This window comes from Hemitrygon akajei, chromosome 25 (genome assembly GCF_048418815.1).
Source record: "Hemitrygon akajei chromosome 25, sHemAka1.3, whole genome shotgun sequence".
Classification (NCBI taxonomy): Eukaryota; Metazoa; Chordata; class Chondrichthyes; order Myliobatiformes; family Dasyatidae; genus Hemitrygon; species Hemitrygon akajei.
This window is the reverse complement of record NC_133148.1, coordinates 20,231,607-20,256,418: the sequence shown is the minus strand read 5'-3', so window position 1 is coordinate 20,256,418 and position 24,812 is coordinate 20,231,607. Positions and strand designations below refer to the sequence as shown.

At 50.1% G+C, this 24,812-nt stretch overlaps 1 protein-coding gene across 3 annotated transcripts in view; it reads right to left on the bottom strand.

Annotated features, from left to right (window-relative positions):
- The window catches only part of LOC140716429 (uncharacterized), a 113,758-nt gene that overhangs the window by 11,581 nt on the left and 77,365 nt on the right, over positions 1-24,812 (bottom strand). For 2 of the 3 annotated variants that reach the window (XM_073029157.1, XM_073029159.1), the window contains exon 3: positions 10,022-10,160. The exons of the other annotated variant lie outside the window; for it this stretch is intronic. The gene's annotated coding sequence lies outside the window, so the exon portion shown is untranslated. The remainder of the gene's footprint in view (positions 1-10,021; positions 10,161-24,812) is intronic. 3 annotated transcript variants of the gene reach the window in all.

Sequence of the window (24,812 nt, the reverse complement as noted above, 5' to 3'; positions counted from 1 at the left end):
GGGTCATGGGGAAATAAACAGTCGCCAGAACTGGAAAGGGAGAGAGGGAAGCACAAGCTGACAGGGTATAAGTGGGAAAGGAAAACACAAAAGGCTGAAGGAGAAGGACTGGAGATGACATGGACCCGGAATGTCACTGTTCCTCTCCCCCCCGTATTCCTGCCCGACTTGACCATCGCCTACATGTCCAAATTCAAATGAACTAATGTACATGAAACTGTGAAGGTATAACCAATGATCTGTTACACTAGTCACGTGCTTGAGATGCCAAGGAAAGAGCTCTCCACCGTCACCCATCCAGCTCGAAATGAATTTGCCAACCTGGATCCTGTGGCTCTAACTTTTCGGACAGTCTCACATGTTTAAACTGGTCCGAAGCCTGACCCAAGTCCATCATCGACACTGCCCTCATTGGTACCTTTTGTACCTCTTTGGAAAGTTCAGTCTGATTGGTTGCACGATATGTCCCATGAATTAAGTCACACTCTCTAACAGAGCCTTTCCTCTCCGAGTGTCCCTTAGAATTCTATTTTTCCTATAACTTTCTGACCAGTGACATCAACTTTGGACTCATGAAGCTAGTTACCCGAATTCCCCATGCCAACCTCCGTAGACCATAACACACTGGAACAGAATTAGTCCATTTGGCCCATCGAGTCTGCTCTGCCATTCAATCGTGGCTGATCACTTTTTCCTCTCCTCAGCCTTCTCCCCGTAACCCCGTGCCCGATCAATAATCTATCAAGCTCTGCCCTAAAAAAACTCAATGAACTGGCTGCCTGTGGTAAAAATTCCACAAATTCATCACCTTCTGTCAAATGAAATTTCTCCACATACATGTTTTAAATAGACCCCCCTCTATCTTGAGGCTGTGCCCTCTCATCCTAGATTCCCCCACCACGGGAAACATCCTTTCCACATCTACTCTGTCTAGGCCTTTCAACATTCGAAAGGTTTCATTGAGATCCCCCTCATCCTTCTGAATTCCAGCGAGAACAGACCCAGAGCCATCAAATGTTCTTTGTATGATAATCTTTCATTCCTGGAATCATCTTTGTGAACCTCCTCTGAACCCTCTCCAATGCCAACACTTCTCTTCTTAGATCAGGAGCCCAAAACTATTCACAATACTCAAGGTGAGGCCTCACCACTGCCTTGTGAAGCCTCAGCATCACATCCCTGCTCTTGTATTCTCGACATCTTGAAATTAATGCTAACATTGCATTTGCCTTCCTCACTGCTGACTCTACCTGCAAGTTAACCTTTAGGGTGTTCAGCACAAGGATTCTCAAGTCCCTTTGCATCTCAGATTCTGGATTTTCTCCCCATTTAGAAAATAGTCTGCATATTTACTTCTACCAAAGTGCATGACCATGCATTTTCCAACATTGTATTTCATTTGCCACACTCTTGCCCATTCTCCTAATCTGTCTAAGTCCTTCTGCAAGCTACCTGTTTCCTCAATGATACCTGCCCCTCCACTAATCTTCATATCAAACTTGGTAACAAGGCCATCTATTCCATCATCTAAGTCATTGATATAGGAAAGAAGTGGTTCCAACATGGATCCCTGTGGAACATCAGTAGTCACTGGCAGCCAACCAGAAAAGGATCATTTCATTCACACCTGCTATCTCCTACCAATCAGCCAATGCACTAACCTTGTTAGTAACTCTCCATAATACCATTGGCTCTTAACTTGGTAAGCAGCCTCATGTGTAGCACCTTGTCCAAATATACATCATCCACTGCATCTCCTTTATCTATCCTACTTGTAATCTCCTCAAAGAATTCCAGCAGGTTCATCAGACAAGACTTTCCCTTAAGGAAACCATGCTGACTTTGTCCTATGTCGCCAAGTATTCCATCACCTCATCCTTAACAATTGACTCCAACATCTTCCCAACTACTGAGGTCAGGCTAACTGGTCTATTAATTTCCTTCAGCTGCCTCTTTCCTTTCTTAAAGAGTGGAGTGGCATCTGCAAGCTCCAGTCCACCAGAATCACACCACAGTCCAATGATTCATTACTAATGCCTCCACAATCTCCACTGCTGCCTTTTTCAGAACCCTAGGGTGCTGTCCATTTGGTTTGGGTGACATATGCATCTTTAGCTTTTTCAGCTTTTTGAGCACCTTCTCCCTTGTAATGACTCCATTCACTTCTCTTCCCTCACACCCTTCAACATCTGGCACACTGCTAGTGTCTTCCACAGTGAAGACTGACGTAAAATACTCATTTAGTTCATCTGTCATCTCCTTGTCCCCCATTATTTCTCCAGCCTCATTTTCTAGAGGTCCTATATTCACTTCCATCGCTTTTTTTTAATATGCTTGAAAAAGCTTTTTCTATTCAACTTGATATTGTTTGCCAGCTTGCTTTCATATTTCATCTTTTCCATCCTAATGATTCCCTTAGTCGTTTCCTGTAGGTTTTTAAAAGCTTTTCAATCCTCTATCTTCCCACTGATTCTTGCTTTGTTGTATGCCCTCTGTATTTCTTTTAGCTTTGAATTCCCGTGTCAGCCGCAGTTGTACTATTTTGCCATTTGTGTTTCTTTGTTTTTGGAATACAAAGACATTTTTTTTAAAAGAATGCCATATCCAGCGGGCAGCAGAGTGAGAAGGTAGCAGAGTGATAGGGCTTTGGCTCAGCGGGACGAGGCGAGGTAGGTTTATCTGTGTTAATTGCGGAAAGGAAGTATGTGTGTGAAGTCGGTGTTCTGTGCTCGGTTTCAGATGTGGGAAGTCCTGGAGTCTCCCAGCCTCCAAGGCGGCCATATCTGCACCCGGTGTGTTGAGCTTCAGCTCCTAAGGGACCGTGTTAGGGAACTGGAATTGCAGCTCGATGACATTCGTCTGGTCAGGGAAGCGAGGAGGTGATAGAAAGGAGTTAAAGGTAGGTGGTCACACCGGAGCCATGGAGACAGACAAGACAAGTGGGTAACAGTCAAGAGGGGGAAGGGGAAGAGTCAGGTACTAGAGAGTTCCCCTGTGGCTGTACCCCTTGACAATAAGTACTCCTGTTTGAGTACTGTTCTGGGGGACAGCCTACCTGGGGGAAGCAACAGTGGCCGTGCCTCTGGCACAGAGTCCGGCCCTGGGGCTCAGAAGGGTGGGGAAAGGAAGAGAAAGGCAGTAGTGATAGGAGACTCTATAGATTGGGGGTCAAACAGGCGATTCTGTGGACACAGAAACTGGGATGCTAGTTTGCCTCCCAGGTGCCAGGGTTCGGGATTTTTCAGATCGCATCCACAATACCCTGGGAGAACAGCCAGAGGTTGTGGTATATATTGGTACTAATGACATAGATAGGAAAAGGGAAGAGGTGCTGAAAATAGACTACAGGGAGTTAGGAAGGAAGTTGAGAAGCAGGACCACAAAGGTGAGTAATCTCAGGATTACTGCCTGTGCCACGCAACAGTGAATAGAATGAGGTGGAGGATAAATGCGTGGCTGAGGGTTTGGAGCAGGGGACAAGGATTCAGATTTCTGGATCATTAGGACCTATTTTGGGGCAGGTGTGACCTGTACAAAAAGGACAGGTTGCACGAATCCCAGGGGAATCAATATTCTGGCAGGGAGGTTTGCTAAGGCTACTGGGGAGAGTTTAAACTAGAATTGTTGGGGGGTGGGAACTGAAATGAAGAGTCTGGGGAAGAGGCGGTTGGCTCACAAATCGAGAAAGCTTGTAGACAGTGTGTGAGGGAGGATAGGCAGGTGATAGAGAAGGGACACGCTCAGACTGACGGTTTGAGATGTGTATTTTAACACAAGGAGTATTGTGAACAAAACGGATGAGTTTAGAGCATGGATCAGTACTTGGAGCTACGATGTGGTGGCCATTACAGAGATCCAGAGACAGGAATGGTTACTTCGAGTGCCAGGCTTTAGATGTTTCAAAAAGGACAGGGAGGGAGGCAAAAGAGGTGGGGGCATGGCACTGTTGATCAGAGATAGTGTCATGGCTGCAGAAAAGGAGGAAGTCATGGAAGGATTGTCTATGGAGTCTCTGTGGGTGAAAGTTAGGAACAGGAAGAGGTCAATAACTCTACTGGGTGTTCACTTATAGGCCGCCCAATAGTAAAAGGGGTATCGAAGAGCAGATAGGGAAACAGATCCTGGAAAGGTGTAATAGTAACAGAGTTGTCATGGTGGGAGATTTTAATTTCCCAAATATCGATTGGCATTTCCCTAGAGTGAGGGGTTTAGAAGGGGTGAAGTTTGTTAGGTGTGTTCAGGAAGGTTTCTTGACACAGTATGTAAATAAGCCTACAAGAGGAGAGACTGTACTTGATTTGGTATTGGGAAATGAACCTGTTCAGGTGTCAGATCTCTCAGTCGGAGAGCAGTTTGGAGATTGTGATCATAATTCTTTCTCCTGTACAATAACATTGGAGAGAGATAGGAACAGACAAGTTAGAAAAGCTTTTAATTGGAGTAACGGGAATTATGAGGCTAGAGGGCAGGAACTTGGAAGCTTAAATTCAGAACAGATGTTCTCAGGGAAAGGTATGGAAGAAATGTGGCAAATGTTCAGGGAATATTTGTGTGGAGTTCTGCATAGGTACATTCTAAAGAGACAGGGAAGTTTTGGTAGGGTACAGGAACCTGGTGTACAAAGGCTGTAGTAAATCTAGTCAAGAAGAAAAGCTTACAAAAGGTTAGGAGAGATAGGTAATGTTAGATATCTAGAAGATTATAAGGCTAACAGGAAGGAGCTTAAGAAGGAAATTAGGAGAGCCAGAAGGGGCCATGAGAAGGCCTTGGTGGGCAGGATTAAGGAAAACCCCATGGCATTCTACAAGTATGTGAAGAGCAAGCGGATAAGACGTGAAAGAATAGGACCTATCAAGTGTGACAGTGGGGAAGTGTGTATGGAACCGGAGGTACTTAATGAATACTTCAGTAGTCGCTACGGAAAAGGATCTTGGTGATTGTAGTGATGACTTGCAGTGGACCGAAAAGGTTGAGCATGTAGATATTAAGGAAGAGGATGCGCTGGAGCTTTTGGAAAGCATCATGTTGGATAAGTCGCCAGGACCAGATGAGATGTACCCCAGGCTACTGTGGGAGGTGAGGGAGGAGATTGCTGAGCCTCTGGTGATGATCTTTGCATCGTCAATGGGAACGGGAGAGGTTCCGGAGGATTGGAGGGTTGCGGATGTTGTTGTCTTATTCAAGAAAGGGAGTAGAGATAGTCCAGGAAATTATAGACCAGTGAGACTTACCTCAGTGGTTGGTACATTGATGGGGAAGATCCTGAGAGGCAGGATTTATGAACATTTGGAGAGGCATAATGTGATTAGGAATAGTCAGCATGGCTTTGTCAAGGGCAGATCGTTCCTTACGAGCCTGATAGAATTTTTTGAGGATGTGACTAATCACATTGATGAAAGAAGTGCAGTAGATGTAGTGTATATGGATTTCAGCAAAACATTTGATAAGGTACCCCATGCAAGGCTTATTGAGAAAGTAAGGAGGCAGGGGATCCAAGGGGACATTGCTTTGTGGATCCAGAACTGGCTTGCCCATAGAAGGCAAAGAGTGGTTGTAGACAGGTCATATTCTGCATGGAGGTCGGTGACCAGTGGTGTGCCCCAGGGATCTGTTCTGGGACCCCTACTCTTTGTGATTTTTATAAATGACCTGGATGAGGAAGTGGAGAGATGGGTTAGTAAGTTTGCTGATGACATAAAGGTTGGGGGTGTTGTGGATAGTATGAAGGGCTGTCAGAGGTTACAGCAGGACATTGATAGGATACAAAATTGGGCTGAGAAGTGGCAGATGGAGTTCAACCCAGATAAGCGTGAGGTGATTCATTTTGATAGGCAAATATGGTGGCAGTTTGAGGATCAGAGGGATCTTGGGGTCCAAGTCCATAGGACGCTCAAAGCAGCTGCGCAGGTTGACTCTGTGGTTAAGATGGCATACAGTGTATTGGCCTTTATTAATCGTGGAATTGAATTTAGGAGTTGAGAGGTAATGTTGCAGCTATGTAGGACCCTGGTTAGACCCCACTTGGAGTACTGTGCTCAGTTCTGGTCGCCTCACTACAGGAAGGATGTGGAAACCATAGAAAGGGTGTAGAGGAGATTTACCAGAATGTTGCCTGGATTGGGGAGCATGCCTTATGAAAACAGTTTGAGTGAACTCGGCCTTTTCTCCTTGGAGCAACGGAGGATAAGAGGTGACCTGATAGAGGTGTATAAGATGATGAGAGGCATTGATCGTGTGGATAGTCAGAGGCTTTTTCCCAGGGCTGAAATGGTTGCCACAAGAGGGCACAGGTTTAAGGTGCTGGGAGTAGGTACAGAGGAGATGTCAGGGGCAAGTGTTTTTACACAGAGAGTGGTGAGTGCGTGGAATGGGCTGCCGGTGACGGTGGTGGAGGCGGATACGATAGGGTCTTTTAAGAAACTTTTGGATAGGTACATGGAGCTTAGAAAAATAGAGGCTAAGGGTAACCCTAGTAATTTCTGAGGTACAGACATGTTCGGCTCAACTTTGTGGGCCGAAGGGCCTGTATTGTGCTGTAGTTTTCTATGTTTCTATCTATCTTGCATCTTCCTCATTTCCCCCAGAAATTCACGCCATTGCTGCTCTGCTGTCATCCCTGCCAGCATCTCCTCCCAATTTAGTTCGGCCAGCTCCTCTCTCATAACACTGTAATTTCCTTTACTCCACTGAAATACTGCTACATCACACTTGAATGAAGGTGTCATGTACGCTGCCCTCTGGTCTCCTATGGACAGTGAACGTTTATACATTTTTAAAGCGCTCCAGCAAACTGCACGCATCGTTAAGAATGGGATGATGATACTCCACCTACTAGGGCCATTCCAGCTCTGACAGAGAACAACTGAACTATAGTTTCTTTCCCCAGGTGCCTGCAAATGGCACCTTTCCGATATTACCAATGAACCAGTATCTGAGGTGATGAAAACCAGCCTTCTCTCCACCGATTCCCTTTACATTTGTTGGTGCCTCGGTCAAGCAGCTAGCATCATCAAACACGCTTCCCACCCCGGTGCTTTCCTCATCTCCCTTCCCCCATTAGATACAAAAGCCTGGAAGCAGATACCATCAGACTCGAGGACAGCTTCTATCCCAGTGTCATAGTTACTGAACGGAACCTCACAATCTACCTCGTCGTCTGCCTGCACTGCACTCTCTCTCTAACTGTGGCACTTTATTCTGCATTCACTTGTTGCTTTTCCCCTGGACTACCCAGATGTACTGATGTCATGAAATGACCCATATGGATGACATGCAAAATAAAGTTTTTCACTCTACTTTGCAGCAAGGTAGAGGAGCAGTTAGCGCAAGGTGCCCGTGATCACTGACTGGGGTTCAGTTCCTGCCACTGTCTGTAAGGAGTTCATACGTTCTTCCCACCGCCTTGTGGGTTTCCTCCAGTTGCCCCAATTTCTTCCCGCATCCCAAAGACGTACAGTTCGCGTCAGTGAGATGTGGACACACTATGCTGGCACCGGAACTGTGACACTTGCGGGCTGCCCCGGCCCGTCCTCGGATTGTGTTTATTGTTGATGCAAACGTTTCACTTCACCATACACATTCAATATACGTGTGACAAATAAAGCAAATCTTTAATCCTTAATCTTTTCTTCCAGTGGGTGTAAGGCCTTTAAGAGGTGGGACGCTCTTAGTGCTTTGTGAAGATTGTAAGCAATGTGAGATAGTGTTAGAATAAAAAGCTGAGGGAGGAAGGAAAGTAACACAAAAGGAATTATACTGAATGACAGTGGCTTTGGGGAGTAATTACTGGAGTGCTTCTGGATATAGGGATTCTCAACCTTTTTTTATACCATTAACCGAGTAGTCCATGGGCCCCAGGTTGGGAACCCCGCTAGGTGTATTTATGGACCATTAAAAATAATTTAGCTGGGTAAAAATTTGTGGACGCTAAACATTTAAAGGTTTTGCAGGTGGAGTCAGTGGCATCAGTGCTGGACTTCTGGGCGAGAGATCCCGAGTTCAATTCTGGCCGGCGCCCTTGCACGCTCTCCATCCATTCCTGGGTTGAGTGTCGAGTTAGCAACTCGAACTCGTTAAAAAAAAACCTGGAGAGGGATGGGCTCCGCCAGGTTTCAGATGAACAAGACACACCGTACGATGAGCAATCACCAAAACGATCGGTGCAGAAAGCTTGTCATGACGGCGCCCCGACGACTCCACACACACGCATGTACAGATGGCTTATCAGTGTCAATTAAATTTGATGGGGAAAAAAGTTGCCAGATAGTAGTAATTTAGTATATGGTTTGAGTCTATGTGCCACCCAGAGGTGTTTTCAGTGACAAAAGTTTGGAATAAGTTCGGTCATGTGTGTAAAGGTAGATGTGGTGGACAGCATGATCGTGGAGAAGACAATGAGCCAAAATGTAGCAATTGTGGAGGGGAAGACAGCTCTGCTGATGCAGGAAGCTGTGGAAGTACAGTGCATTCCGACAGAAATAGGCACATCGTGTGCAGAGGCTCTTCAGAAAGTACAAAGACTGCGTCAAAGAAACACATTAGTACCCAGAAACCAGACAGATTAAAGACTCTGTAAAATGCACGATGTTATAACAAAGCATTTGTTGATTGTTGATCAACTAAACTTTGTTAATTTTGTGGCAGATGTGCTAAATTGTACAGCACAAATTAAAACTAGGACAGAAAAATATTAAAAATTATATTAAAAGCTGGAAAAAAATCTGGGGATACGAGACTTAACTCTGTAAGTTATTAATGATACCTTACAAGGAGGGGTGAATAATATTAAAGGAAGGTTTTGTTGGAGCGCTAGACGTTTGTACTATGTGAGGTAAAATGTGAAGGGGGTGGTTTGAATGATGCTCGGTAGGTGGCGCTACTGCACTTCACCGCTGAGCACTAGAAGCAGCCACAAGGGCGCATGCTCCGGTGGCCGGCTCGGGGTCGATACCCGCCCGGGACAAGGCTGGGGAAGGCAAGAGGGCCGAGACTTGCCCCAGTGTCACTACAGCTCGATCCGCATAGACACCGGCTGTCATGCTGCCGTCGCCATGGAAATGTCTCCCAGGCCCTGCCAGTACTGCGGGATCTTTTGTTCGTTTCCCCTTTCTTACCGAGGGTCGGCATTCACCAGAACGTAAAATAGCTTAAAATGTGTCCCTTTCTCTGATTCAGCAGCAAGAGCTTTCCGCAAAGAAAGGAGGCACTGTACACCAATTCAAGGTTATAAGGAATTAATTTTACTAGCGAACAAGATACAGAAAGAAACAAGAATAGTTAATGAAATGGTAATAAAAATACAGTAGTATTTATCAACAAAATGTACTGCCGTGTATCGACAGCTTTCCCTTTCCCTGGCTCCCGCTGTCTCCAGCTCTAGATCAGCCTAAGGGAAGATACGCACTTGCACAAAGAATTTACGCTAATACTTTCCCATGGGACAGTACCAGGCGACACCGGCACCTGCAGAATCATCTTCCCCTTAGTGGACTGCCACTAACACAACTTCTTAAAATATTGCTGTGGACTGGCCCCCTTGTACTTTCACAAAACGTTCCTACATTGCAGACTAAACACCATTTTGTCCTACAAACTTCCACTTTCTGTTACACATCTTTTAGCATGAACCAAGGAAGAACCAAAACCGAAATCCACCACCGTGAAAGATGTTAAAATAGCTACATCTGCAGTGTCAGAATGATGACCGGCACAGAAGTCAAACAGTAACACAGGTTGTCTCTGAGTATTTGCTCGTTTCTCGCTGCCTTTAAACGGAACTGTTGACAGTTGTAACAGACAGCAATTGCCAGAGAATTATCAGCTAGTCGAGCAGATTGATGAACTGTTGAGATCTCAGGCCAAGACCCTTCATCAGAACTGGGAGGGTCTCAGCTGGAAACACAGAGTTAATTTCTCTCTGCCTGACCTGCAGTGTTCCTGCACCATTTTCTACATATTGCTCCAGATTTCCAGCATTTTTGAAAATCAGTTTATAGAGAACAGCTGTTCATGTGTTAAATACCTTTTGCGTATTCGTTCTCATAACTTGGCTTCCACATCCCCTCACAACACTGGAGGCTATTCACCCCATCCAGTCCATCCGCTGCTTTTCACATTCACAGCAACCTCCTTCTGTCTCCGTCCATCGGGTCGGGCAGAATCTACGGAGGGACACAAAGAGTTGATGTTTCGAACCATGGTCCTTCATCAGGACTTCAACTGTATCTGCTGAGTTCCACCAGCATTTTGTGTTGCTAAAAACACATTTCATGTGGTACAACACACAGGAAGTTGAAGGGACTCTGTCACTCAGGCAGCACTGGGCAGGGAAATTGATCACTGACATTTCGGGTCGAGACCACTCATCACAACTCAAAATGTCAACTCGTCCATTTCCTTCCATGGATAGAGCCCGACCTAGTGGGTTCCTTTTTGTTGTTCCAGATAACAACATCTGCAGCCTCGTGTCTCTACTTCCATTTGCGTTCATTAATCTAATGAAATGATCCAAATGACTTAAATGGAGAATTCTCCCAATGTTTGAGGTTTCTATAGCGAGTGATATGATAAATGATGGAAGCCCGGGTTTGGAAGAGACAGACAAAGAGAACTGAAGGAGTGAATTGCAGAGCTTGGCGCTGGATGCCAAGACTTGAGAAGCACAGGAATCCGCATCAGAAAGAGAAACAGAAGTAAGCCACAGGGCTATTTGCGTCTTCCACCGATGCAGGGAATGCAAGGCCTGCGCTGTAGCTTTTACTGCTGCGAACATTCAAGTTGTCTTTATATTAGGCAACTTTAAGCTGAAACCAATGCAGCCAAGAAAGTGTCCTATCAGTGTTGAAGGAGCCAAGAGCACAGTAGAATTAATGAAAACTAAAGATAAACAAAACTGACAAACTACCAATGCACAAAAGAAGATAAATCAATGAATAACAATAAAAATGTAAACAAATAAATAACATTGAGAACACAAGTTAAGAGATCCTGAAAGTGAGTCAATAGGTTGTGGAATCAGTTCAGAGTTCAGGTGAGTGAAGTTATCCATGCTGGTTCAGGAGCCTGAGGGTTGTGGGGTAATAACTGTTCCTGACATGGACTCGAGCCTCATTCACCTCATGCCAGATATGGAGGGGCCACTGCATAGAATTAGAAAAAGCTGCAGAGCATTGTAAACTATGCCAGCTCCATCATGGGCACGAGCCTCCCCATCAAATGACATCTTCAAAATGCGATTCTCAGAAAGGTGGCAACCACCCAGGACACACTCTCTCCTCATCACCATCAGGGTGATCATCACCACCCAGGACACACTCTCTCCTCATCACCATCAGGACAACCCCCACCACCCAGGACACACCCTCTCCTCATCACCATCAGGACAACCCCACCACCCAGGACACACCCTCTCCTCATCACCATCAGGGTGATCATCACCACCCAGGACACACCCTCTCCTCATCACCATCAGGACAACCCCCACCACCCAGGACACACTCTCTCCTCATCACCATCAGGGTGATCATCACCACCCAGGACACACCCTCTCCTCATCACCATCAGGGTGACCATCACCACCCAGGACACACCCCTCTCCTCATCACCATCAGGACAACCCCACCACCCAGGACACACCCTCTTCTCATCACCATCAGGGTGACCATCACCACCCAGGACACACCCTCTCCTCATCACCATCAGGACAACCCCACCACCCAGGACACACCCTCTTCTCATCACCATCAGGGTGACCATCACCACCCAGGACACACTCTCTCCTCATCACCATCAGGGTGACCATCACCACCCAGGACACACCCTCTTCTCATCACCATCAGGGTGACCATCACCACCCAGGACACACCCTCTCCTCATCACCATCAGGACAACCCCCACCACCCAGGACACACCCTCTCCTCATCACCATCAGGACAACCCCACCACCCAGGACACACCCTCTCCTCATCACCATCAGGACAACCCCACCACCCAGGACACACCCTCTTCTCATCACCATCAGGGTGACCATCACCACCCAGGACACACCCTCTTCTCATCACCATCAGGACAACCCCCACCACCCAGGACACACCCTCTTCTCATCAACATCAGGACAACCCCACCACCCAGGACACACCCTCTCCTCATCACCATCAGGGTGACCATCACCACCCAGGACACACCCTCTCCTCATCACCATCAGGGTGACCATCACCACCCAGGACACACCCTCTTCTCATCACCATCAGGGTGACCATCACCACCCAGGACACACCCTCTTCTCATCACCATCAGGGTGACCATCACCACCCAGGACACACCCTCTCCTCATCACCATCAGGACAACCCCCACCACCCAGGACACACCCTCTTCTCATCACCATCAGGACAACCCCCACCACCCAGGACACACCCTCTCCTCATCACCATCAGGACAACCCCACCACCCAGGACACACCCTCTCCTCATCACCATCAGGCCAACCCCCACCACCCAGGACACACTCTCTCCTCATCACCATCAGGACAACCCCACCACCCAGGACACACCCTCTCCTCATCACCATCAGGGTGACCATCACCACCCAGGACACACCCTCTCCTCATCACCATCAGGGTGACCATCACCACCCAGGACACACCCTCTCCTCATCACCATCAGGCCAACCCCCACCACCCAGGACACACTCTCTCCTCATCACCATCAGGACAACCCCACCACCCAGGACACACCCCTCTCCTCATCACCATCAGGGTGATCATCACCACCCAGGACACACCCTCTTCTCATCACCATCAGGGTGACCATCACCACCCAGGACACACCCTCTTCTCATCACCATCAGGGTGACCATCACCACCCAGGACACACCCTCTCCTCATCACCATCAGGACAACCCCCACCACCCAGGACACACCCTCTTCTCATCACCATCAGGACAACCCCACCACCCAGGACACACTCTCTCCTCATCACCATCAGGACAACCCCCACCACCCAGGACACACCCTCTCCTCATCACCATCAGGACAACCCCCACCACCCAGGACACACCCTCTCCTCATCACCATCAGGGTGACCATCACCACCCAGGACACACCCTCTCCTCATCACCATCAGGGTGATCATCACCACCCAGGACACACCCTCTTCTCATCACCATCAGGGTGACCATCACCACCCAGGACACACCCTCTCCTCATCACCATCAGGACAACCCCCACCACCCAGGACACACCCTCTTCTCATCACCATCAGGACAACCCCACCACCCAGGACACACTCTCTCCTCATCACCATCAGGGTGACCATCACCACCCAGGACACACCCCTCTTCTCATCACCATCAGGGTGACCATCACCACCCAGGACACACCCTCTTCTCATCACCATCAGGGTGACCATCACCACCCAGGACACACCCTCTCCTCATCACCATCAGGACAACCCCACCACCCAGGACACACCCCTCTTCTCATCACCATCAGGGTGACCATCACCACCCAGGACACACCCTCTTCTCATCACCATCAGGACAACCCCACCACCCAGGACACACCCCTCTTCTCATCACCATCAGGGTGACCATCACCACCCAGGACACACCCTCTCCTCATCACCATCAGGGTGACCCCACCACCCAGGACACACTCTCTCCTCATCACCATCAGGACAACCCCACCACCCAGGACACACCCCTCTTCTCATCACCATCAGGGTGACCATCACCACCCAGGACACACCCTCTTCTCATCACCATCAGGGTGACCCCACCACCCAGGACACACTCTCTCCTCATCACCATCAGGGTGACCCCACCACCCAGGACACACTCTCTCCTCATCACCATCAGGACAACCCCACCACCCAGGACACACCCCTCTTCTCATCACCATCAGGGTGACCATCACCACCCAGGACACACCCTCTTCTCATCACCATCAGGGTGACCCCACCACCCAGGACACACTCTCTCCTCATCACCATCAGGACAACCCCACCACCCAGGACACACTCTCTCCTCATCACCATCAGGGTGACCATCACCACCCAGGACACACTCTCTCCTCATCACTATCAGGACAACCCCACCACCCAGGACACACCCTCTCCTCATCACCATCAGGACAACCCCACCACCCAGGACACACTCTCTCCTCATCACCATCAGGACAACCCCACCACCCAGGACACACTCTCTCCTCATCACTATCAGGACAACCCCACCACCCAGGACACACTCTCTCCTCATCACTATCAGGACAACCCCACCACCCAGGACACACCCTCTCCTCATCACCATCAGGACAACCCCCACCACCCAGGACACACCCTCTCCTCATCACCATCAGGGTGATCATCACCACCCAGGACACACCCTCTCCTCATCACCATCAGGACAACCCCCACCACCCAGGACACACCCTCTCCTCATCACCATCAGGGTGACCATCACCACCCAGGACACACCCTCTCCTCATCACCATCAGGACAACCCCACCACCCAGGACACACCCTCTCCTCATCACCATCAGGACAACCCCACCACCCAGGACACACTCTCTCCTCATCACCATCAGGGTGACCATCACCACCCAGGACACACCCTCTTCTCATCACCATCAGGGTGACCATCACCACCCAGGACACACCCTCTCCTCATCACCATCAGGGTGACCATCACCACCCAGGACACACCCTCTCCTCATCACCATCAGGGTGACCATCACCACCCAGGACACACTCTCTCCTCATCACCATCAGGGTGATCATCACCACCCAGGACACACTCTCTCCTCATCACCATCAGGGTGACCATCACCACCCAGGACACACCCTCTTCTCATCACCATCAGGGTGACCATCACCACCCAGGACACACCCTCTCCTCATCACCATCAGGGTGACCATCACCACCCAGGACACACCCTCTCCTCATCACCATCAGGGTGACCATCACCACCCAGGACACACTCTCTCCTCATCACCATCAGGGTGATCATCACCACCCAGGACACACTCTCTCCTCATCACCATCAGGGTGACCATCACCACCCAGGACACACCCTCTCCTCATCACCATCAGGGTGACCCCACCACCCAGGACACACCCTCTCCTCATCACCATCAGGACAACCCCCACCACCCAGGACACACCCTCTCCTCATCACCATCAGGGTGACCATCACCACCCAGGACACACCCCTCTCCTCATCACCATCAGGGTGACCATCACCACCCAGGACACACCCTCTCCTCATCACCATCAGGGTGACCCCACCACCCAGGACACACCCTCTCCTCATCACCATCAGGACAACCCCCACCACCCAGGACACACCCTCTTCTCATCACCATCAGGGTGACCATCACCACCCAGGACACACCCTCTCCTCATCACCATCAGGGTGACCATCACCACCCAGGACACACCCCTCTCCTCATCACCATCAGGGTGACCATCACCACCCAGGACACACCCCTCTCCTCATCACCATCAGGACAACCCCCACCACCCAGGACACACCCTCTCCTCATCACCATCAGGGTGACCATCACCACCCAGGACACACCCTCTCCTCATCACCATCAGGACAACCCCACCACCCAGGACACACCCTCTTCTCATCACCATCAGGGTGACCATCACCACCCAGGACACACTCTCTCCTCATCACCATCAGGGTGACCCCACCACCCAGGACACACCCTCTCCTCATCACCATCAGGACAACCCCACCACCCAGGACACACCCTCTCCTCATCACCATCAGGGTGACCATCACCACCCAGGACACACCCTCTCCTCATCACCATCAGGGTGACCATCACCACCCAGGACACACCCCTCTCCTCATCACCATCAGGACAACCCCCACCACCCAGGACACACCCTCTCCTCATCACCATCAGGACAACCCCCACCACCCAGGACACACCCTCTCCTCATCACCATCAGGACAACCCCCACCACCCAGGACACACCCTCTCCTCATCACCATCAGGACAACCCCCACCACCCAGGACACACCCCTCTCCTCATCACCATCAGGACAACCCCCACCACCCAGGACACACCCTCTCCTCATCACCATCAGGGTGACCATCACCACCCAGGACACACCCTCTCCTCATCACCATCAGGGTGACCCCACCACCCAGGACACACCCTCTCCTCATCACCATCAGGGTGACCATCACCACCCAGGACACACCCTCTTCTCATCACCATCAGGACAACCCCACCACCCAGGACACACTCTCTTCTCATCACCATCAGGGTGACCATCACCACCCAGGACACACCCTCTCCTCATCACCATCAGGGTGACCATCACCACCCAGGACACACCCCTCTCCTCATCACCATCAGGACAACCCCCACCACCCAGGACACACCCTCTCCTCATCACCATCAGGACAACCCCCACCACCCAGGACACACCCTCTCCTCATCACCATCAGGACAACCCCCACCACCCAGGACACACCCTCTCCTCATCACCATCAGGACAACCCCCACCACCCAGGACACACCCCTCTCCTCATCACCATCAGGACAACCCCCACCACCCAGGACACACCCTCTCCTCATCACCATCAGGGTGACCATCACCACCCAGGACACACCCTCTCCTCATCACCATCAGGGTGACCCCACCACCCAGGACACACCCTCTCCTCATCACCATCAGGGTGACCATCACCACCCAGGACACACCCTCTTCTCATCACCATCAGGACAACCCCACCACCCAGGACACACTCTCTTCTCATCACCATCAGGGTGACCATCACCACCCAGGACACACCCCTCTCCTCATCACCATCAGGGTGACCATCACCACCCAGGACACACCCCTCTCCTCATCACCATCAGGGTGACCATCACCACCCAGGACACACCCTCTCCTCATCACCATCAGGGTGACCATCACCACCCAGGACACACCCCTCTCCTCATCACCATCAGGGTGACCACCACCACCCAGGACACACCCTCTCCTCATCACTATCAGGACAACCCCACCACCCAGGACACACTCTCTCCTCATCACCATCAGGGTGATCATCACCACCCAGGACACACTCTCTTCTCATCACCATCAGGGTGATCATCACCACCCAGGACACACCCTCTTCTCATCACCATCAGGACAACCCCCACCACCCAGGACACACTCTCTCCTCATCACCATCAGGGTGACCACCACCACCCAGGACACACCCTCTCCTCATCACTATCAGGACAACCCCACCACCCAGGACACACTCTCTCCTCATCACCATCAGGGTGATCATCACCACCCAGGACACACTCTCTTCTCATCACCATCAGGGTGATCATCACCACCCAGGACACACCCTCTTCTCATCACCATCAGGACAACCCCCACCACCCAGGACACACTCTCTCCTCATCACCATCAGGGTGATCATCACCACCCAGGACACACCCTCTTCTCATCACCATCAGGACAACCCCCACCACCCAGGACACACCCTCTTCTCATCACCATCAGGACAACCCCCACCACCCAGGACACACTCTCTTCTCATCACCATCAGGGTGATCATCACCACCCAGGACACACCCTCTCCTCATCACCATCAGGGTGATCATCACCACCCAGGACACACCCTCTTCTCATCACCATCAGGACAACCCCCACCACCCAGGACACACTCTCTCCTCATCACCATCAGGACAACCCCACCACCCAGGACACACTCTCTTCTCATCACCATCAGGGTGACCATCACCACCCAGGACACACCCTCTCCTCATCACCATCAGGGTGACCATCACCACCCAGGACACACCCTCTTCTCATCACCATCAGGGTGATCATCACCACCCAGGACACACCCTCTTCTCATCACCATCAGGACAACCCCCACCACCCAGGACACACTCTCTCCTCATCACCATCAGGACAACCCCACCACCCAGGACACACTCTCTTCTCATCACCATCAGGGTGACCATCACCACCCAGGACACACCCTCTCCTCATCACCATCAGGACAACCCCACCACCCAGGACACACTCTCTTCTCATCACCATCAGGACAACCCCACCACCCAGGACACACCCTCTCCTCATCACCATCAGGGTGATCATCACCACCCAGGACACACCCTCTCCTCATCACCATCAGGTGACCATCACCACCCAGGACACACCCTCTCCTCATCACCATCAGGGTGACCATCACCACCCAGGACACACCCTCTCCTCATCACCATCAGGACAACCCCACCACCCAGGACACACCCTCTCCTCATCACCATCAGGACAACCCCCACCACCCAGGACACACCCTCTTCTCATCACCATCAGGGTGACCATCACCACCCAGGACACACCCTCTCCTCATCACCATCAGGACAACCCCACCACCCAGGACACACCCTCTCCTCATCACCATCAGGACAACCCCCACCACCCAGGACACACCCTCTCCTCATCACCATCAGGGTGACCATCACCACCCAGGACACACCCTCTCCTCATCACCATCAGGACAACCCCACCACCCAGGACACACCCTCTCCTCATCACCATCAGGACAACCCCCACCACCCAGGACACACCCTCTTCTCATCACCATCAGGGTGACCATCACCACCCAGGACACACCCTCTCCTCATCACCATCAGGACAACCCCACCACCCAGGACACACCCTCTCCTCATCACCATCAGGACAACCCCCACCACCCAGGACACACCCTCTTCTCATCACCATCAGGGTGACCATCACCACCCAGGACACACCCTCTCCTCATCACCATCAGGACAACCCCACCACCCAGGACACACCCTCTCCTCATCACCATCAGGACAACCCCACCACCCAGGACACACTCTCTTCTCATCACCATCAGGACAACCCCACCACCCAGGACACACCCTCTCCTCATCACCATCAGGGTGATCATCACCACCCAGGACACACCCTCTCCTCATCACCATCAGGTGACCATCACCACCCAGGACACACCCTCTCCTCATCACCATCAGGGTGACCATCACCACCCAGGACACACCCTCTCCTCATCACCATCAGGACAACCCCACCACCCAGGACACACCCTCTCCTCATCACCATCAGGACAACCCCACCACCCAGGACACACCCTCTCCTCATCACCATCAGGACAACCCCCACCACCCAGGACACACCCTCTCCTCATCACCATCAGGACAACCCCACCACCCAGGACACACCCTCTCCTCATCACCATCAGGACAACCCCACCACCCAGGACACACTCTCTTCTCATCACCATCAGGACAACCCCACCACCCAGGACACACCCTCTCCTCATCACCATCAGGGTGATCATCACCACCCAGGACACACCCTCTCCTCATCACCATCAGGTGACCATCACCACCCAGGACACACCCTCTCCTCATCACCATCAGGGTGACCATCACCACCCAGGACACACCCTCTCCTCATCACCATCAGGGTGACCATCACCACCCAGGACACACCCTCTCCTCATCACCATCAGGGTGACCATCACCACCCAGGACACACCCTCTCCTCATCACCATCAGGGTGACCATCACCACCCAGGACACACCCTCTCCTCATCACCATCAGGGTGACCATCACCACCCAGGACACACCCTCTTCTCATCACCATCAGGACAACCCCACCACCCAGGACACACTCTCTTCTCATCACCATCAGGGTGACCATCACCACCCAGGACACACCCTCTCCTCATCACCATCAGGACAACCCCACCACCCAGGACACACCCTCTCCTCATCACCATCAGGGTGACCATCACCACCCAGGACACACCCTCTCCTCATCACCATCAGGGTGACCATCACCACCCAGGACACACCCTCTTCTCATCACCATCAGGACAACCCCACCACCCAGGACACACCCTCTCCTCATCACCATCAGGGTGATCATCACCACCCAGGACACACCCTCTTCTCATCACCATCAGGGTGACCATCACCACCCAGGACACACCCTCTCCTCATCACCATCAGGGTGACCATCACCACCCAGGACACACCCCTCTCCTCATCACCATCAGGGTGACCATCACCACCCAGGACACACCCTCTCCTCATCACCATCAGGGTGACCATCACCACCCAGGACACACCCTCTCCTCATCACCATCAGGGTGACCATCACCACCCAGGACACACCCTCTCCTCATCACCATCAGGACAACCCCATCACCCAGGACACACCCTCTCCTCATCACCATCAGGGTGATCATCACCACCCAGGACACACCCCTCTCCTCATCACCATCAGGGTGACCATCACCACCCAGGACACACCCTCTTCTCATCACCATCAGGGTGACCATCACCACCCAGGACACACCCTCTCCTCATCACCATCAGGGTGACCATCACCACCCAGGACACACCCTCTCCTCATCACCATCAGGGTGACCATCACCACCCAGGACACACCCTCTCCTCATCACCATCAGGACAACCCCATCACCCAGGACACACCCTCTCCTCATCACCATCAGGACAACCCCACCACCCAGGACACACCCTCTCCTCATCACCATCAGGGTGATCATCACCACCCAGGACACACCCTCTTCTCATCACCATCAGGACAACCCCACCACCCAGGACACACCCTCTTCTCATCACCATCAGGACAACCCCACCACCCAGGACACACTCTCTCCTCATCACCATCAGGGTGACCATCACCACCCAGGACACACCCTCTCCTCATCACCATCAGGGTGACCATCACCACACAGGACACACCCTCTCCTCATCACCATCAGGGTGACCATCACCACCCAGGACACACCCTCTCCTCATCACCATCAGGGTGATCATCACCACACAGGACACACCCTCTCCTCATCACCATCAGGACAACCCCACCACCCAGGACACACCCTCTCCTCATCACCATCAGGGTGACCATCACCACCCAGGACACACCCTCTCCTCATCACCATCAGGGTGACCATCACCACACAGGACACACCCTCTCCTCATCACCATCAGGGTGACCATCACCACCCAGGACACACCCTCTCCTCATCACCATCAGGGTGATCATCACCACCCAGGACACACCCTCTCCTCATCACCATCAGGACAACCCCCACCACCCAGGACACACCCTCTTCTCATCACCATCAGGGTGACCATCACCACCCAGGACACACCCTCTCCTCATCACCATCAGGACAACCCCCACCACCCAGGACACACCCTCTCCTCATCACCATCAGGACAACCCCCACCACCCAGGACACACCCTCTCCTCATCACCATCAGGGTGACCATCACCACCCAGGACACACCCTCTCCTCATCACCATCAGGACAACCCCCACCACCCAGGACACACCCTCTCCTCATCACCATCAAGGAGGAGGTACAGCAGCCTGAAGGCACACACTCAACATTTTAGGGACAGCTTCTTCCCCTCCGTCATCGGATTTCTGAATGTTCCATGAACACTTTCTCACCATTTTTACAACATATACAAAACCATATTTGTTATGGTAATACACAGTATATTTTACATATTGCATTGTCCTGCTGCCAAGCAATGAATTTCAGGACCCATGTAGTGATAATAAACTTAATTCTAGTTCTGATTCCATTTAGAGCAGCAATCTGGAGAAATTTTTGATCAGGATGAAACCCCATTTGCATTGCTTTGCGCAGCTTTCCCGCTGATCTAACGAGATGCATCTTAAGGCGATCACCCTCGCTATCCACGGCAACACCAGACTTTTACTGCACAAGGAGGTCTGAACCCTGTACCCAATACCAATTTAACCTCTGCTGGATGACTGGAGTTTCAAGATCCAACTCCGGTAATGAGCAGGAAAATCAAAGTTAGTGGTCCACAGTGCTAAGAGAGTCCGTGTTGATTGATGTCTTTCATGCGAGTCTCTTAGCTGAGCCAGCTCGGGTGGACAGAGGCTTGGGAATTTATTTTCAGTGTTTCGAAATAAGCCAATATATAAGAGACATTGGAACGAATGGAAAAGTTGAGTTCTTTTCTAGACAAAGTAGGCAATAGTGAAATCTCATGGAAGCATTAAGTATCATTCTCTGTTAAGACAGGGTTAATTGAGATGAATATTTCCTGCAACAGCCAAGATTTGATTTGATGAACAATCAAAACTGATGCCCTTGTACAAGAAATGCAGATGGTTAAATTAAAGTGTTTATTCACTAGAACACACACAAAATCACCAGCACTCCAGAAACCACTGTGGTCTCCGGAGACTGGAGCCCAGTGAACATGAGATGGAATAGAATTGGCTTACTGTCACCTGAACCAAGATGCCTTGCATACTACTCCACAGACCACAAGGTACCCCATGCAAGGCTTACTGAGAAAGTAAGGAGGCATGGGATCCAAGGGGACATTGCTTTGTGGATCCAGAACTGGCTTGCCCACAGAAGGCTAAGAATGGTTGTAGACGAGTCATATTCTGCATGGAGGCTGGTGACCAGTGGTGTACCCCAGGGATCTGTTCTGGGACCCCTACTCTTTGTGATTTTTATAAGTGACCTGGATGAGGAAGTGGAAGTAGAAGTGGAGGAAGTGGGTTAGTAAGTTTGCTGATGGCACAAAGGTTGGGTGTGTTCTGGATAGTGTGGAGGGCTGTCAGAAGTTACAATGGGACATCGATAGAATGCAAAACTGGGCTGAGAAGTGGCAGATGGAGTTCAACCCAGATAAGTGTGAAGTGGTTCATTTTGGTAGGTCAAATATGATGGCAGAATATAGCATTAATGGTAAGACTCTTGGTAGTGTGGAGGATCAGAGGGATCTTGGTGTCCAAGTCCATAGGACACTCAAAGCCGCTATGCAGATTGACTCTGTGGTTAAGAAGGCATATGGTGCATTGGCCTTTATCAACTGAGGGATTGAGTTCAAGAGCCGAGAGGTAACGGTACAACTGTATAGGACCCTGGTCAGACCCCACTTGGAGTACTGTGCTCAGTTCTGGCATTACATTACAGGCATCACCTCACTACAGGAAGGATGTGGAAACTATAGAGAGGGTGCAGAGGTGATTTACAAGGATGTTGCCTGGATTGAGGAGCATGCCTTATGAGAATAGGCTGAGTGAACTCAGCCTTTTTTCCTTGGAGCGACAGAGGATGAGAGGAGACCTGATCGAGGTGTTTAAGATGATGACAGGCATTGATCGTGTGGATAGTCAGAGGCTTTTTCCCAGGGCTGAAATGGTTGCTATAAGAGGACACAGGTTTAAGGTGCTGGGGAGTAGGTATAGAGGAGATGTCAGGGGTAAGTTTTTTTACTCAGAGAGTGGTGAGTGCGTGGAATGGGCAGTTGGCAATGGTGGTGGAGGCAGATACGACAGGGTCTAGGATTGGTACATGGAGGCTCCTGGATAGGTACATGGAGCTTAGAAAAACAGAAGGCTATCGTAATCCTGGGTAATTTCTAAAGTAAGTACATGTTCGGCACAGCATCATGCTGTAGGTTTTCTATGTTCTATGTAGACCAATTCATTACACAGTGCGTTGAGGTAGAACCAGGTCAATCAATAACAATGTAGAATAAAATGCAACAGCTGCAAAGAAAATGCAGAATCCATCTTATCTCAATCTTTTAAATTGGTGAATATGGGCTTAATCATCAATATCTCTCATGCCATCTCAGGAACTGGAAGCTATGTTGCACAATCTCTTTAGCAAGAACAACTTTCCTCAATACTTCCTTAAGCGGCTAAAGATGTTCAGTGTGTCCCTGTTGACACTCACCAATTTTGATAAATGCTTGAAAGAAAGCATCCCATCCAATGTATCACGGTTAGCTGTGACACCACAAGAAACTGCAGAATTGTGGTCACAGCTCAGCACATCACAGAAACCAGCCTCCTCTCCATGGGCTGTGTCTAATTCTCTTACTGCCTGAATAAAACAGCCAGCATAATCAAAGACCCCACCTACCCAAGACGTTCTCCCACCCTCCCATAGGGCAGAAGATACAAAATCCTGAAAGTACGTACCATCAGGCTCAAGGGTAGGTTCTACACCCAAAGTATAGGGTTTCTCAGACATTAAAATGTATATTACTTGCTGATGATACAACTATATTTTATAGTGGGGAACATCTGAAACAAGTTTTGGATACAGTGGAGAAAGAACTAAAAATTATAAAGAAATGGTTTGATACTAACAAATTATCCGTGAATATAAGTAAAACTAAATGCGTAATATTTGGAAAATGTGTACCTAACTCATATAGTAAACTTAGAATAAATGATGTTGAAATTGATAAGGTATCTGAAACAAAATTTTTAGGAGTGGTAATAGACAAATTAAGCTGGAAACCACAAATAAATTATGTCATAGCAAAAATGTCAAAATATATTGCAGTACTGTACAAAGCGTAAGATTTCTTAAATCAGGAATCTTTGTATACATTATACTGTTCACTTATAGTCCCATATATGACTTAGTGTGTAGAGGCACGGGGAAATACATACAAAACAAATACAACCTCCATTTTTCTACTCCAATAGAAAGTCATACAAATTGTAAATAAGACAAGTTATTATGAGCCAACCAATCCACTATTTATTCAACTAAACACTTTAAAATTCAGAGATTTCGTAGATTTTAAAGTAATGCAAATTGTGTATAAAGTAAAAAAAAATGGACAGTTACCACAAAGTATCCAAAGGTTGTTTAAAATGAGAGAAAGTCACCATGATTTGAAAGGAACATGTGTATTTCAAAACCGAAGTGTTGTGTATGTGGCCGTTTACACAACAATATC